The sequence below is a fragment of the Anolis sagrei genome, chromosome 6 (assembly GCF_037176765.1).
Source record: "Anolis sagrei isolate rAnoSag1 chromosome 6, rAnoSag1.mat, whole genome shotgun sequence".
NCBI classification, from domain to species: Eukaryota; Metazoa; Chordata; class Lepidosauria; order Squamata; family Dactyloidae; genus Anolis; species Anolis sagrei.
In genome coordinates, this window is record NC_090026.1 from 128,967,978 (window position 1) to 128,982,030 (window position 14,053).

The 14,053-nt window shown below is 44.1% G+C and overlaps 1 protein-coding gene across 3 annotated transcripts in view; it reads right to left on the reverse strand.

The window, feature by feature from the left end:
• The window catches only part of ALS2CL (ALS2 C-terminal like), a 103,857-nt gene that overhangs the window by 63,629 nt on the left and 26,175 nt on the right, over positions 1 to 14,053 (reverse strand). The window contains exon 1 of one of the 3 annotated variants that reach the window (XM_067470407.1): positions 5,752 to 5,848. The exons of the other annotated variants lie outside the window; for them this stretch is intronic. The gene's annotated coding sequence lies outside the window, so the exon portion shown is untranslated. Of the gene's footprint in view, positions 1 to 5,751; positions 5,849 to 14,053 lie in introns of those variants that run through there. 3 annotated transcript variants of the gene reach the window in all.

Here is a 14,053-nt window from a genome sequence, read left to right on the forward strand (position 1 = left end):
TCGAAGGCTTTCATGGCCGGAATCACTGGGTTGTTGTAGGGTTTTTCGGGCTATATGGCCATGGTCTAGAGCAGTGGTTCTCAACGTTCCTAATGCCGTGACCCCTTAATACAGTCCCTCATGTTGTGGTGACCCCCAACCATAATATTGTTTTCATTGCTACTTCATAACAGTCATTTTACTACTGTTATAAATCATAATGTAAATATCTGATATGCAAGATGCATTTTCATTCACTGGACCAAACTGGGCACAAATACCCAATATGCCCAAATGTGAATGCTAGTGGGGTTGGGGGAGGATTGGTTTTGTAATTTGGGAGTTGTAGTTGCTGGGATTTATAGTTCACTTATAATTAAAGAGCATTCTGAACTCCACCAGCGATTGATTGGAAGCAAACTTGGCTCCCATGACCAATGGAAAACACTGGAAGGGTTTGTTGGGCATTGACCTTGAGTTTGGGAGTTGTAGTTCACCTATATCCAGAGAGCACTGTGGCCTCATGCAATGGTGGATCTGGACCAAACTTGGCACGAATACTCAATATGTCCAAATGTCAACACTGGTGGAGTCTGGGAAAAATAGATCTTGACATTTGGGAGTAGTAGTTGCTGGGATTTATAGTTCACTTATAATTAAAGAGCATTCTGAACTCCACCAGCGATGGATTTGAACCAAACGTGGCTCCCATGACCAATGGAAAACACTGGAAAGGTTTGATGGGCATTGAAATTGAGTTTGGGAGTTGTAGTTCACCTATATCCAGAGAGCACTGTGGACTCATGCAATGGTGGATTTGGACCAAACTTGGCACGAATACTCAATATGTCGAAATGTGAACACTGGCGGAGTCTGGGGAAAATAGATCTTGACATTTGGGAGTTGTAGTTGCTGGGATTTATAGTTCATTACAATCAAAGAACATACTGAACTCTACCAACGATAGAATTGGCTCAAACTTCCCACATGGAATCCCCATGACCATCAGAAAATACTGTGTTTTCTTATGGTCTTTGGCGACCCCTCTGACACCCCCTCGTGACCCTCTCAGGGGTCCCGACCCCCAGGTTGAGAAACACTGGTCTAGAGGCATTCTCTCCTGACGAAAATGAACAAAATCTGGCTACCAGTATTAAAAAACTATAAATTACAACAGCACAACAACAGAGAGGAAGCAAACAAGGACATCTAATCACCTCTCAACAAAAGATTGCTCCAGGCACTGTCAGGCCATTATATGCTAATCAAGGTGGTCAGTTGACACATTCACACCTAGCTCCAGCAGACAAGAGTCCTTTGTCCCACCCTGGTTCTTCCACAGATATATAAACCCATTTTCCTAGTTCCAACAGACCTCACTACCTCTGAGGATGCTTGCCTGGATGCAGGCGAAACGTCAGGAGAGAATGCCTCTAGACCAGTGTTTCTCAACCTTTCTAATGCCACGACCCCTTAATACAGTTCTTCACGTTGTAGTGGCCCCCAACCATAAAATAATTTTTGTTGCTACTTCACAACTGTAATTTTGCTACTGTTATGAATCATCATATAAATATCTCATATGCAGGATGTATTTGATACAAATATGCAATATGCCCAAATTTGAATACTGGTGGGGTTGGGGGGGGGGGAATAATTGATTTTGTCATTTGAGAGTTGTACTTGCTGGGATTTATAGTACACCTACAATCAAAGAGCATTCTGAACTCCACCAATGAGGGAATTGAACCAAACTTGGTATACAAAACTCCCACGACCAACAGAAAATACTGGAAGGTTTTGGTGGGCATTGACCTTGAGTTTTGGAGTTGTAGTTCACCTACATCCAGAGAGCACTGTGGACTCAAACAATCATGGATCTGGACTAAACTTGGCATGAATACTCAATATGCTCACATGTGAACACTAGTGGAGTTTGGGGAAAAGAGGCCTTGACATTTGGGAGCTGTAGTTGCTGGGATTTATAGTTCACCTACACTCAAAGTGCCCCTTGAATCCCAGCAATGATAGAATTGGGCCAAACTTCCCACATAGAACCCCCATGATCAACAGGAAATACTGCAGGGATTTGGGAGGAATTGACAGTGATTTAGGGGAGATGTAGTTCACCTACCTCCGGAGAACACTGTGCTCCTAAGACCATCAGAAATATGTGTTTTCTGATGGTCTTTGGTGACCCCTCTGACACCCCCTTGCGACCCCCTCAGGGGTCCCGACCCCCAGGTTGAGAAACGTTTAATGCAGCAATGTGGCTTTGAATGGGAAGGAAAAGGAAATTCATTTAGTGGCTGCTCTTGTTCGACGAGTCAAGAATGAAAAGCCATCTAATTACCAGTCGTCATCATAATTCACATAATTTTACATCGCCTTTGAATTAATATAATACTACACATACTTGGCTAACCTCGGGTGAGTCACACTCTCTCAGCCTCAGAGGAAGACGGCATTAGTGGCAAACCGCTTCCAAACAAGAAAACCGGATATGAATGCGACAACACCGAACAATGCCAATTCCCACAGGCATAAGTCCATTTGCAAAGACGTAACTCGCACGTAGAATTCCGACCAACAATAGCAATAACTCTTTGACTTGAAGATAACGAGTAAAATAACAACAACAATGGCAACAACAATAATAATCCCACTAATAATCCCAAATCTGATGAGCAAATAGGCTGTCCCATTGATTGGCTAAAGAATCATAAATGGAAGCTACCCCAAAGGTCATCTAGTCCAACTCCCTTGTGCCATGCAAGAATACATAACTAAACCACTCCTGAAAGATGACAATCCAACCACTATTTAAAAACCTCCAAAAGGAGAAGACTCTGCTAACCTCCAAGGAAGCCTATATCACATTAGAGTTGGAAGGGGTCCCCCAAAGGTCATCTAGTCCAACCCCCTTGATATCCATAACTGATGGCACTCCAACTCCTATTGTAAAACCTCCCAAAGGAGAAGACTCTGCCAACCTCCAAGGCAGCCTACATCCCATTAGCGTTGGAAGGGGACCCCAAAGGTCATATAGTCCAACCCCCTTGTACCATGCAGGAATACATAACAAAACCACTCCTGAAAGATGACAATCCAACCTCTATTTTAAAACCCCCAAAAGTAGAAGACTCTGCCAACCTCCAAAGAAACCTATATCCCATTAGAGTTGGAAGGGGTACCCCAAAGGTCATCTAGTCCAACCCTCTTGCTATGCACAACTGATGACAATCCAAAAGGAGAAGATCCTGCCAACCTCCATAGCAGAATATATCCCATTAGAGTTGGAAGCGGTACCCTAAAGGTCATGTAGTCCAACCTCCTTTCTATGCACAGTTGATGACAATCCAACTCCTTATTGTAAAACCTCCAAAAGTAGAAGATTCTGCCAACCTCCAAGGAAGTCTATATCCCATTAAAGTTGGAAGGGGTACTCCAAAGGTCATCTAGTCCAGCCTCCTTGCTATCCACAACTGATGACAATCCAACCCCTATTTTAAAACCTCCAAAAGGAAAAGACTATGCCAACCTCAAAGGCAGCCAATATCCCTTCCTGAGTTGGAAGAGGTCCCCCAAGGTCATCTAGTCCAGCCTCCTTGCTATCCACGACTGATGATAACCCAACCCCTATTTTAAAACCTCCAAAAGGAGAAGACTATGCCAACCTCCAAGGCAGCCTATATCCCATTAGCGTTGGAAGGGGTCCCCCAAAGGTCATCTAGTCCAACCCCCTTGTACCATGCAGGAATAAATAACTAAACCACTCCTGAAAGATGACAATCCAACCCCTATTTAAAAACATCCGAAAGGATAAGACTCTGCCAAACTCCAAGAAAATAAATAAATAAATAAATAAATAAATAAGTCTATATCCCATTAGAGTTGGAAGGGGTCTCCCAAAGTAATCCAGTCCAACCCCTTTGTGCCATGCAGGAATAAATAACTAAACCACTCCTGAAAGATAACAATCCAGCCCCTATTTTAAAACCTCCAAAAGGAGAAGATTCTGTCAACCTTCAAGGAAGTCTATATCCCTTTAGAGTTGGAAGAGGTTCCCCAAAGGTCATTTAGTCCAACCCCTTTGTGCCATGCAGGAATACATAACGAAACCACTCCTGATAAATGACAATCCAACCCCTATTCCAAAACCTCCAAAAGGAGAAGACTCTGCCAACCTCCAAAGAAGCCTATATCCCATTAGAGTTGGAAGGGGTCTCCCAAAGGTCATCTAGTCCAACCCCTTTGTGCCATGCACAAATACATAACTAAACCACTCCTGAAAAATGACAATCCAACCCCTATTTAAAAACTTCCAAAATGAGAAGACTCTGCCAAACTTCAAGGAAGTCTATATCCCTTTAGAGTTGGAAGAGACCCTCCAAAGGTCATCAAGTCCAACCCCTTTGTGCCATGCAGGAATACATAACTAAGCCACTTCTGAAAGATGACAATCCAGCCCCTATTTTAAAACCTCCAAAAGGAGATTATTATGCCAACCTCCAAGGCAGCCTACATCACATTAGCGTTCGAAGACGTCCCCCAAAGGTCATCTAGTCCAGCCCCCTTGTGCCATGCAGGAATACATAACGAAACCACTCCTGATAGATGACAATCCAACCTATTTCAAAACCTCCAAAAGGAGGAGACCCTGCCAACCTTCAAGGGGGTCTATATTGCATTAGAGTTGAAAGATGTCCCCAAAGGTCATCTAGTCCAACCCCCTTTCTATGCACAACTGATGACAATCCAATCCCTATTTAAAAACCCCAGAAAGGATAAGACTCTACTAAACTCCAAGGAAGTCTATATCACTTTAGCGTTGGAAGGGGTCCCCCAATGGTCATCTAGTCCAACCCCCTTGTGCCATGCAGAACTACATAACGAAACCACTCCTGATAGATGACAATCCAACCCCTATTTCAAAATTTCCAAAAGGAGAAGACCTTGCCAACCTTCAAAGGGGGTCTATATTGAATTAGAGTTGAAAGAGGTCCCCAAAGGTCATCTAGTCCAACCTCCTTGCTATCCACAACTGATGACAATCCAACCCCTATTTTAAGAGATCCCCCAAAGGTCCAAGGCAGCCTTTGGGGGACCTCTTCCAACATTAGCGTTGGAAGAGGTCCCCCAAAGGTCATCTAGTCTAACCCCCTTGCTTTGCACAACTGAATCACTCCTAAAAGATGCCTATCCAATTCCTGTTTAAAGACCTCCAGGTAAGCCCATTACACAGTCAAAGAGCTCCGATGAGCCCATAGGTCCTAACAACAACAACAACAACAACAACAACTGCTCTGAGTTCCCTTTCGGGGTGAGAAGATGTAGTAAATAAATAAATAATATTTAGGTGGAGTCCTAAATCCTTTGAGAAGAGATCCAACCCAAATATTATGAAGCATATTTAGCATTAATGCAATTTGGCGTGGCTCAATGGCAGTTCAAATACTGCTCTGAGTTTTGTTTAAGAGACACAAGTAGGATATTAAAAATACAACAATAACAACAACAATAACAACAACAACATAGAACTGGGAGATTTGTAGATTGGCAAGGCACCGACAGTCTTTGTAAGCAAAGGCGAAATATCTATGAAGCTACAGCTTCCACAATTCCATAGTATGGAGCCACATCAATGAAAAGTGCTGTCAAACTGCATGTAGTAGACGCACACTGAATAGCCTTGGCTACCTATGCTATTTCCATTGAAAATCCCAATTGGCAAGAGTTTTACGGAGAATAATCGAACCGAGCAAGGCTTACCTTTCGCTTCCAAGCAGCATTGCGCGTGCAATCATTGCCAGAGCTTCTGAGTACTTCTGGCCAGCATTTTAAGATTTTTTTGCATTAAAGCCCTTGCCACTCCCTGCTCTCCTCCCACAGTCAAAATTTCCTCTCTGCGTCGAGTGCGGATTCAGACCTGCTTCCTGGATGACACATTAAGGCACAGCCCAGCTCTTAGGTAACTTCTCCAAACTGTTTCAATCCATTCGCTCCATGTTTGCAAACAAGACGTCTTCCGGAGCATCTACACCAACTTTGGCCCTCCAGGTGTTTTGGACTACAACTCCCACAATTCCTAACAGCCGGTAGGCTGTTAGGAATTGTGGGAGTTGTAGTCCAAAACACCTGGAGGGCCAAAGTTGGCCTATACCTGATCCACACAGTTTGGCACCACTTGTGCCGCCATGGCTCAACGCAATGGGATTCCAGGGCTTTGCTGAAGCACCACAGAAGGATAAAGACCCTGCAATACTACATCTCCCATGACTCCATAGCACTGAGCCATAGCAGTTAAAGTGGGATCTAACTGCATTAGAATCATAGAATCAAAGAGTTGGAAGAGATCCCATGGGCCATCCAGTCCAACCCCATTCTGCCAAGAAGCAGGAATATTGCATTCAAATCACCCCTGACAGTTGGCCATCCAGCCTCTGTTTAAAAGCTTCCAAAGAAGGAGCCTCCACCACACTCCAGGGCAGAGAGTTCCACTGCTGAATGGCTCTCACAGTCAGGAAGTTCTTCCTAATGTTCAGATGGAATCTCCTCTCTTGTAGTTTGAAGCCATTGCTCCACGTCCTAGTCTCCAAGGAAGCAGAAAACAAGCTTGCTCCCTCCTCCCTGTGGCTTCCTCTCACATATTTATACATGGCTATCATATCTCCTCTCAGCCTTCTCTTCTTCAGGCTAAACATGCCCCGCTCCTTAAGCTGCTCCTCATAGGGCTTGTTCTCCAGACCCTTGATCATTTTAGTTGCCCTCCTCTGGACACATTCCAGCTTGTCAATATCTCTCTTGAATTGTGGTGCCCAGAATTGGATACAATATTAATTTTTAATGCATTAATAATGCATTAATTTTACCGTGTAGATGCACCCCATGGTTAGCCAACGAATGGGAACGCTTTGATCAGCCCTTGAGGTCAACAGGCCTTTGCAAGAATGCAGCTTGGCAAGAACGTCAGAAAAGTGTTGAGAGGCAGAACAAAAGGCTCTTTCTCTTCTTTCCAGGACTTGCAACGTGGAGGACTACGTATCCCAGAAACGAATGGGGAGAGAACATTCCTGGGGAAAATTGAGAGCCAAATTGACAAAGAAAAGAACATGGCTGTGGCTCACAAATGGAACTCTGAAAAAGGAGACAAAGAAGGGCCTGATTCTGGCAGCCCAAGAACAAGCCATTCGAACCAATGCCATCAAAGCCAGAATTGAAAAGTCAACAACAGATCCCGGGTGTTGACTCTTCAAGGAAGCAGATGAAACGATAGATCCCATCCTCAGCTACTGCGAGAAGATCACGCAGACAGACTACAAGCAGAGGCACAACACTATTGCTCAAGTGATTAATTGGAACTTGTGCCACAAACACCATCTGCCTGCGACAAAGAACTGGTGGGATCACAAGCCGGAAAAAGTTACAGAGAATGAACACATGAAACTCCTCTGGAAGTTCCGGATTCAGACCGACAGAGTTTTGGAGCACAATACTCCTGACCTCGCAATTGTGTTAAAAACAAAGTATGGATTGTCGATGTTGCAATCCCAGGTGACAGCAGGATTGAAGAGAAACAACTGGAAAAGCTGACACGATATGAGGATTTAAAGATCGAACTGCAAAGACTCTGGCACAAACCAGTAAAGGTGGCCCCAGTGATGATCGGAACACTGGGTGCAGTGCCTAAAGACCTTGGCCTGCACTTAAACACAATCGGAGCTGACAAAATTACCATCTGCCAGCTGCAGAAGGCCACCTTACTGGGATCTGCACGCATTATTCACCGATACATCACACAGTCCTAGACACTCGGGAAGGGTCCGACTTGTGATCCAATACAACAGCCAGCAGAGAGATCTTGCTTGCTGTGGACTCATTTTGTTGTGTTTCAAATAATAATAATATAGTAATAATAGACAAGGCGAGCATAAGAATAGTAATGAGAGGTTAATAGTAAAAATAATTAAGGGCAGGGTAATAATAAGGACCATATGGGCAGCTATTATTATTTTACTGACACAAAAGCACAGTATATCACAGCAAACGAGATCTATATGTTGGATTTCGTATCACAAAATCACAAGTCGAACATTCCCCAAGCGTATAGGACTGTGTGATTTATTTATTTATTTGTCGTGTCAGGGCAACCAGTCAATTATATTACATTTCTAACAGAACAAAACAAACAAACAGACAAAACACAAAATTTGCAAGTTTGGTAGTGGATTAAATGTCCTTTGACCAGTATCTGGCCACTTGGAGTGCTTCTGGTGTTGCTGCAAGAAGGCCCTCCATTGTGCATGTGGCAGGGCTCAGGTTGCATTGCAGCAGGTGGTCAGTGGTTTACTCTTCTCCACACTCGCATGTTGTGGATTCCACTTTGTGGCCCCATTTCTTGACATTGGCTCTGCATCTCGTGGTGCCAGAGCGCAGTCTGTTCAGTGCCTTCCAGGTTGCCCAGTCCTCTGTGTGCCCAGGAGGGAGTCTCTCACTTGGTATCAGCCATTGGTTGAGGTTCTGGGTTTGAGCCTGCCACTTTTGGACTCTTGCTTGCTGAGGTGTTCCAGCGAGTGTCTCTGCAGATCTTAGAAAACTATTTCTTGATTTAAGTCGTTGACATGCTGGCTGGTACCCAAACAGGATGAGCTGGAGATGTCACTGCCTTGGTCCTTTCACTATTGGCTGCTACTTCCCGGCGGATGTCAGGTGGTGCAATACCGGTTAAGCGGTGTAATTTCTCCAGTGGTATAGGGCGCAGACACCCCGTGATAATGCGGCATGTCTTATTAAGAGCCATGTCCACTATTTTAGCGTGGTGAGATGTGTTCCACACTGGGCATGCATACTCAGCAGCAGAGTAGCATAGCGCAAGGGCAGATGTCTTCACTGTGTCTGGTTGTGATCCCCAGGTTGTGCCAGTCAGCTTTCATGTGATATTGTTTCTAGCGCCCACTTTTTGCTTGATGTTCAGGCAGTGCTTCTTGTAGGTCAGAGCACGGTCCAGAGTGACTCCCAGGTATTTGGGTGTGCTGCAATGCTCCAGTGAGATTTCTTCCCAGGTAATAATCCTCAGAACTCGGGATGCTTGTCTGTTCTTGAGATGAAAGGCACATGTCTGTGTTTTAGATGGGTTGGGGATCAGCTGGTTTTCCCTGTAATAGGCAGTAAGAGCACCTAGAGCTTCAGAAAGCTTCTGTTCTACCATCTCAAAGCTCCCTGCTTGAGCAGTAATAGGGGACATGAGAGACTGTGTGATGTATTATTATTATTATTATTATTATTATTATTATTTGCATGCATTTATCAACTAAAGCAGGTCTCTGTGCATTTTAGAAACATGTGTCTCTTTTCTTACAAAATTACCATGTTTAGTTCACATGGAATTCTTCTGTCCTTCTAAACACATCACACAGCGGAACATATATGGACATATATGAGCGGAAATTGCTTCCGTATGCACACTTGTTTCCAGGAAGGTTGGATTAAGTAAATTTGAAGAGACCCGACAGACAGAATTGCTCATTCATGCCTAGTCACCCGTGAGTCATAGAGTTGAGTTAAAGAAAGATGCCCGCAAGTCTCCTGGTTCCCATTCAATGACACTTGTGCATCAGCACAGAGGTTGCCCCCGTTAATATGAGGTTTTCCCCCAATGAAATTATTATTTTTTAGGGAACTTCTAGCATTGCGGTAACATCAAATCTGGGCTGAGCGTTTGGAAATACAGTTCAGCCAAAGGGCGCGTCTACACAGTAGAACAAATGCAGTTTGGCACCACTTCAGCTGCTAAGTCTCAATGCTATGGGATACTAGGAGTTGTATCACATAGCATTGAGACTTACCAAGGGCAAGATGGATGGATGGCATCCTTGAAGTGACTGGACTGACCTTGAAGGAGCTGGGGGTGGTGACGGCCGACAGGGAGCTCTGGCATGGGCTGGTCCATGAGGTCACGAAGAGTCGGAGACGACTGAACGAATGAACAACTAGGAGTTGTAATTTTACAAGGTTTTTAGCAGGCATGGGCAAACTTCAGCCCTCCAGGTGTTTTGGACTTCAACTCGCACAATTCCTAACAGCTGACAGGCTGTTAGGAATTGTGGGAGTTGCAGTCCAAAACACCAGAGGGCCAAAGTTTGCCCATGCATGGTCTTTATCCTTCTCTGCCAAAGCGTGCAGATGCTACACCAGACTACAAATCCCAGGATTCTATGGCACTGAGCTCAATCTGCATTAATTCCATAGTGTAGATGTACAAACTACAAATCCCAGGTTTCCATGGCACTAGGCTCAATCTGTATTAATTCCACAGTGTAGATGTACAAACTACAAATCCCAGGATTCTGAAGTCGAACATGACCCCCCCCCCGCCCCATTAGAGATAGCCCTTTTCCCCCCAACCCGTTTTTCTTTCAAGCCTTTCCACTGAAGACATTCACCAAAGTCTCCTCCTTTGTACCCTATCTGACCGCAAGAGGAAAACTCGGATTAAGTGATCAATGCTTATCTCAGATCAATCACAAGACAATAAGATTGGCTTTTCTTGCAGGCTGATTCCAGACTCGTTAAGCCCCCTGGACATTAAACTCCATAATCCACTCAAGAATGCATTGTATTCCTTCGTCCCGTCTCCCTCCTTTCTGATTCGCTGGAGTGCAGAGGCAGCAGGAGCCTCCTGATTGGCTCTGGTGCACCGTGGAAGCCCTGTGATTGGCCCTGACACAGGGGGGACGGCCAAGCCTCCTCCCAGCTATTTGCCCGTCAGCCAATCCCTTTCGAGCTGGGCGAGAGGGGGGAGTGGGAGGTTTGAACCACACAACTCTGTATTTTCTATAAAAATAGCATTTATTTGTGTAACTTCATGCTTAGTTTGGTGAATGATTGCCGCTTTGCATCCTTTTCAGCTGAATCGCTAATAAACATCTCGTTGGCGCTTTCTTCAACTATGGTGAGATTCTTTTTGGGAACTTAGGGAAAATAAATTGCTTAAAATTAGGCTTCTCTTTGCTCACCAATGTAGCAATCCCTCTTTGGTGGGGCCGCAAGGTAGACTCTTCTAAAGTTCCTATCAACTTCAATTCCATGGCACTGGGCTCAATCTGTATTAATTCCACAGTGTAGATGTACACACTACAAATCCCAGGATTCCATGGCACTAGTCTCAAGCTGCATTAATTCCACAGTGCAGATGTACAAACTACAAATCCCAGGATTCCATGGCACTGTGCTCAATCTGTATTAATTCCACAGTGTAGATGTACACACTACAAATCCCAGGATTCCATGGCACTAGGCTCAATCTGCATTAATTACACAGTGTAGATGTACAAACTACAAATCCCAGGATTCCATGGAACTGAGCGCAATCTGCATTAATTCCACAGTGTAGATGTACAAACTACAAATCCCAGGATTCCATGGAACCGGGCTCAATCTGCATTAATTCCACAGTGTAGATGTACAAACTACAAATTCCAGGATTCCATGGCACCGGGCTCAATCTGTATTAATTCCACAGTGCAGGTGTACAAACTACAAATTCCAGGATTCCATAGCACTGGGCTCAATCTGTATTAATTCCACAGTGTAGATGTACAAACTACAAATCCCAGGATTCCATGGAACCGGGCTCAATCTGCATTAATTCCACAGTGTAGATGTACAAACTACAAATCCCAGGATTCCATGGCACTGAGCTCAGTCTGTATTAATTCCACAGTGCAGATGTACAAACTACAAATCCCAGGATTCCATGGCACTGGACTCAGTCTGTATTAATTCCACAGTGCAGATGTACAAACTACAAATCCCAGGATTCCATGGCACTGAGCTCAGTCTGTATTAATTCCACAGTGCAGATGTACAAACTACAAATCCCAGGATTCCATGGCACTGGACTCAGTCTGTATTAATTCCACAGTGCAGATGTACAAACTACAAATCCCAGGATTCCATGGAACTGGGCTTAATCTGTATTAATTCCACAGTGTAGATGCACCTTTGGTTTGATAGCAATTGAAACACGCTGAGAGCCAAAGGGGAAAGAGGGGGAAACGGGACATTTCAAAAGCAGCTGAGAAATGGGACAACAGAGGAGTAATTGGGACTATCCCTGCCAGATAAGGCCAGTTGGAAAGTGTGTTTCCATTGTATCATCATCACCACTATCATCATCATCCTTTCCCCCCAATTTGGCACTCAACGCAGCTTTGAGCTGATTATGAACATAACATAAACATGCATCCCCCACTTAATCAACAAATAGGGGCCAGAGCACTGTCAAAATGTTTTCAGAAATGGTTGAAATGTGGAACCCATATCCTATGCACCCTAAATACTATAGTATAAGCACAAATGTAAATACAAAGGCTGTACTATAAGCACAAATAATAGAAGATGCTCTGCAAAGCACACATGACTTCACTGTATGCAGACTGAATGAACAGGCAGCATCAAGGCAATTGGAGACAGCAAAAAGCAGCAAAAGCATTGTGCAAACGTGACAAAATCACAAACCATACATTCAATACAATGCAACCAGCATATCCACGGGGAATGAACTACTGGACTTATTGCAGTCAGTGAAAATTCTGGACAATAGCAAACCCTGGAGGACCTAGGGAATCCTTACAAAAGGCAAATTTGGGTAGATGCAAGTAAATAAAAACCTGTGTAAATTAAAAAAAAACCAAGGGCATAAGGGTCATGATTTTGGGGATAATAGAAAATACGGGTTGGCCATAAGCAGATGATGAGAAATCGGAACACCTGCAGTTAGTGTGCCATCACACCCAGACCCTGTAAAAATAAACTAAGATGTGCTTCTCTCTTTGTCTGGGTGGACCGTGGGGGGTCTTTCTTTAGAAGCTTGAGATTCCCAGCAACTGAGGCTACTACAGGCTTGGAACATCAAAACAGAATATTTATTTCTCAAAGTCCTTGCAGACTTGGCACAGCTTGTTAAAGTTACAAACAAAACAGTCAATTGGTGAAACAATAGAGATGATCTTTCTTTCCTTTCCTTTAGTTACTGAGATAACTTTTCCCCAAAAGGAAGAAAATCCTGAGATCTTTTCACCCTAACCCTGAGCTGCTATGGTTTAGAAAAAAGCAGGTTTTTCCCCTATCTATAGCTCAAGGTTAGCTTTGGAGATGAAGTAATGCTCAATATTACTTGACCTACAAAACCCTGTACGGTTCCGGTCCAGTCCGAACGTCTCTCCCTCTACGTCCCACCTCGGAGTCTGAGATCATCTGGGGAAGCCCTGCTATCGACTCCACCACTGTCACAAGTGAGGCTGGTGGGGACGAGGAGCAGGGCTTTCTCAGTGGTGGCCCCTCACCTGTGGAACTCACTCCCAGGGGAAATCAGGGCATCATCATCCCTCCTCGCCTTTAGGAGAAGGGTGAAGACTTGGCTATGGGACCAGGCCTTTGGGCACTCCGACAATTAAATCAGACAACCAGGCGAGTAAGACCAGCAGGATTGATGAAGTGGAATGTAAATCGAGATCTATGAGTAGTGAACGCTGACCATGTAAGAGGAGAATCTGGGTTTGTATTTGGTTTTATTGATTTTATTGATTTTATGGTTATAATGTATATTTGGTGTTAACTGTGTATTGTTGTAATTTTGTGTTGATTGTTTTTATGATGCAGGCATCAAATTGTGCCTTGCTTTTGTAAGCCGCCCTGAGTCCCCTTCGGGGTGAGAAGGGCGGGGTAAAAGAACCCCAAATAAATAAATAAATATATATATAACTCAATACCTAATCTATCTATCTATCTCTATAGTACTCAATAGCTTCTCTATCTAAACAATTCAATCTATAGCATCTCAATCTTCCTACCTAGTTCTCAATCTCAATCGTTCTTATAATGGTTTTTTCAGAGTTACCTGCCTGACCAACAGCACATCCGAAGCTTTCTTTCTCTACTGAAGGAGGCAGGGAAAGATTCCAAAATGGAGATCTCAACCCAGGAAAAAGGGCAGTCTCTCGACCCAAAGAGATACTTTCTGAACCAATAGCTGCAAAAGGGGCCTGCAGGTTGCCTTTCCAGCCTCTAATGC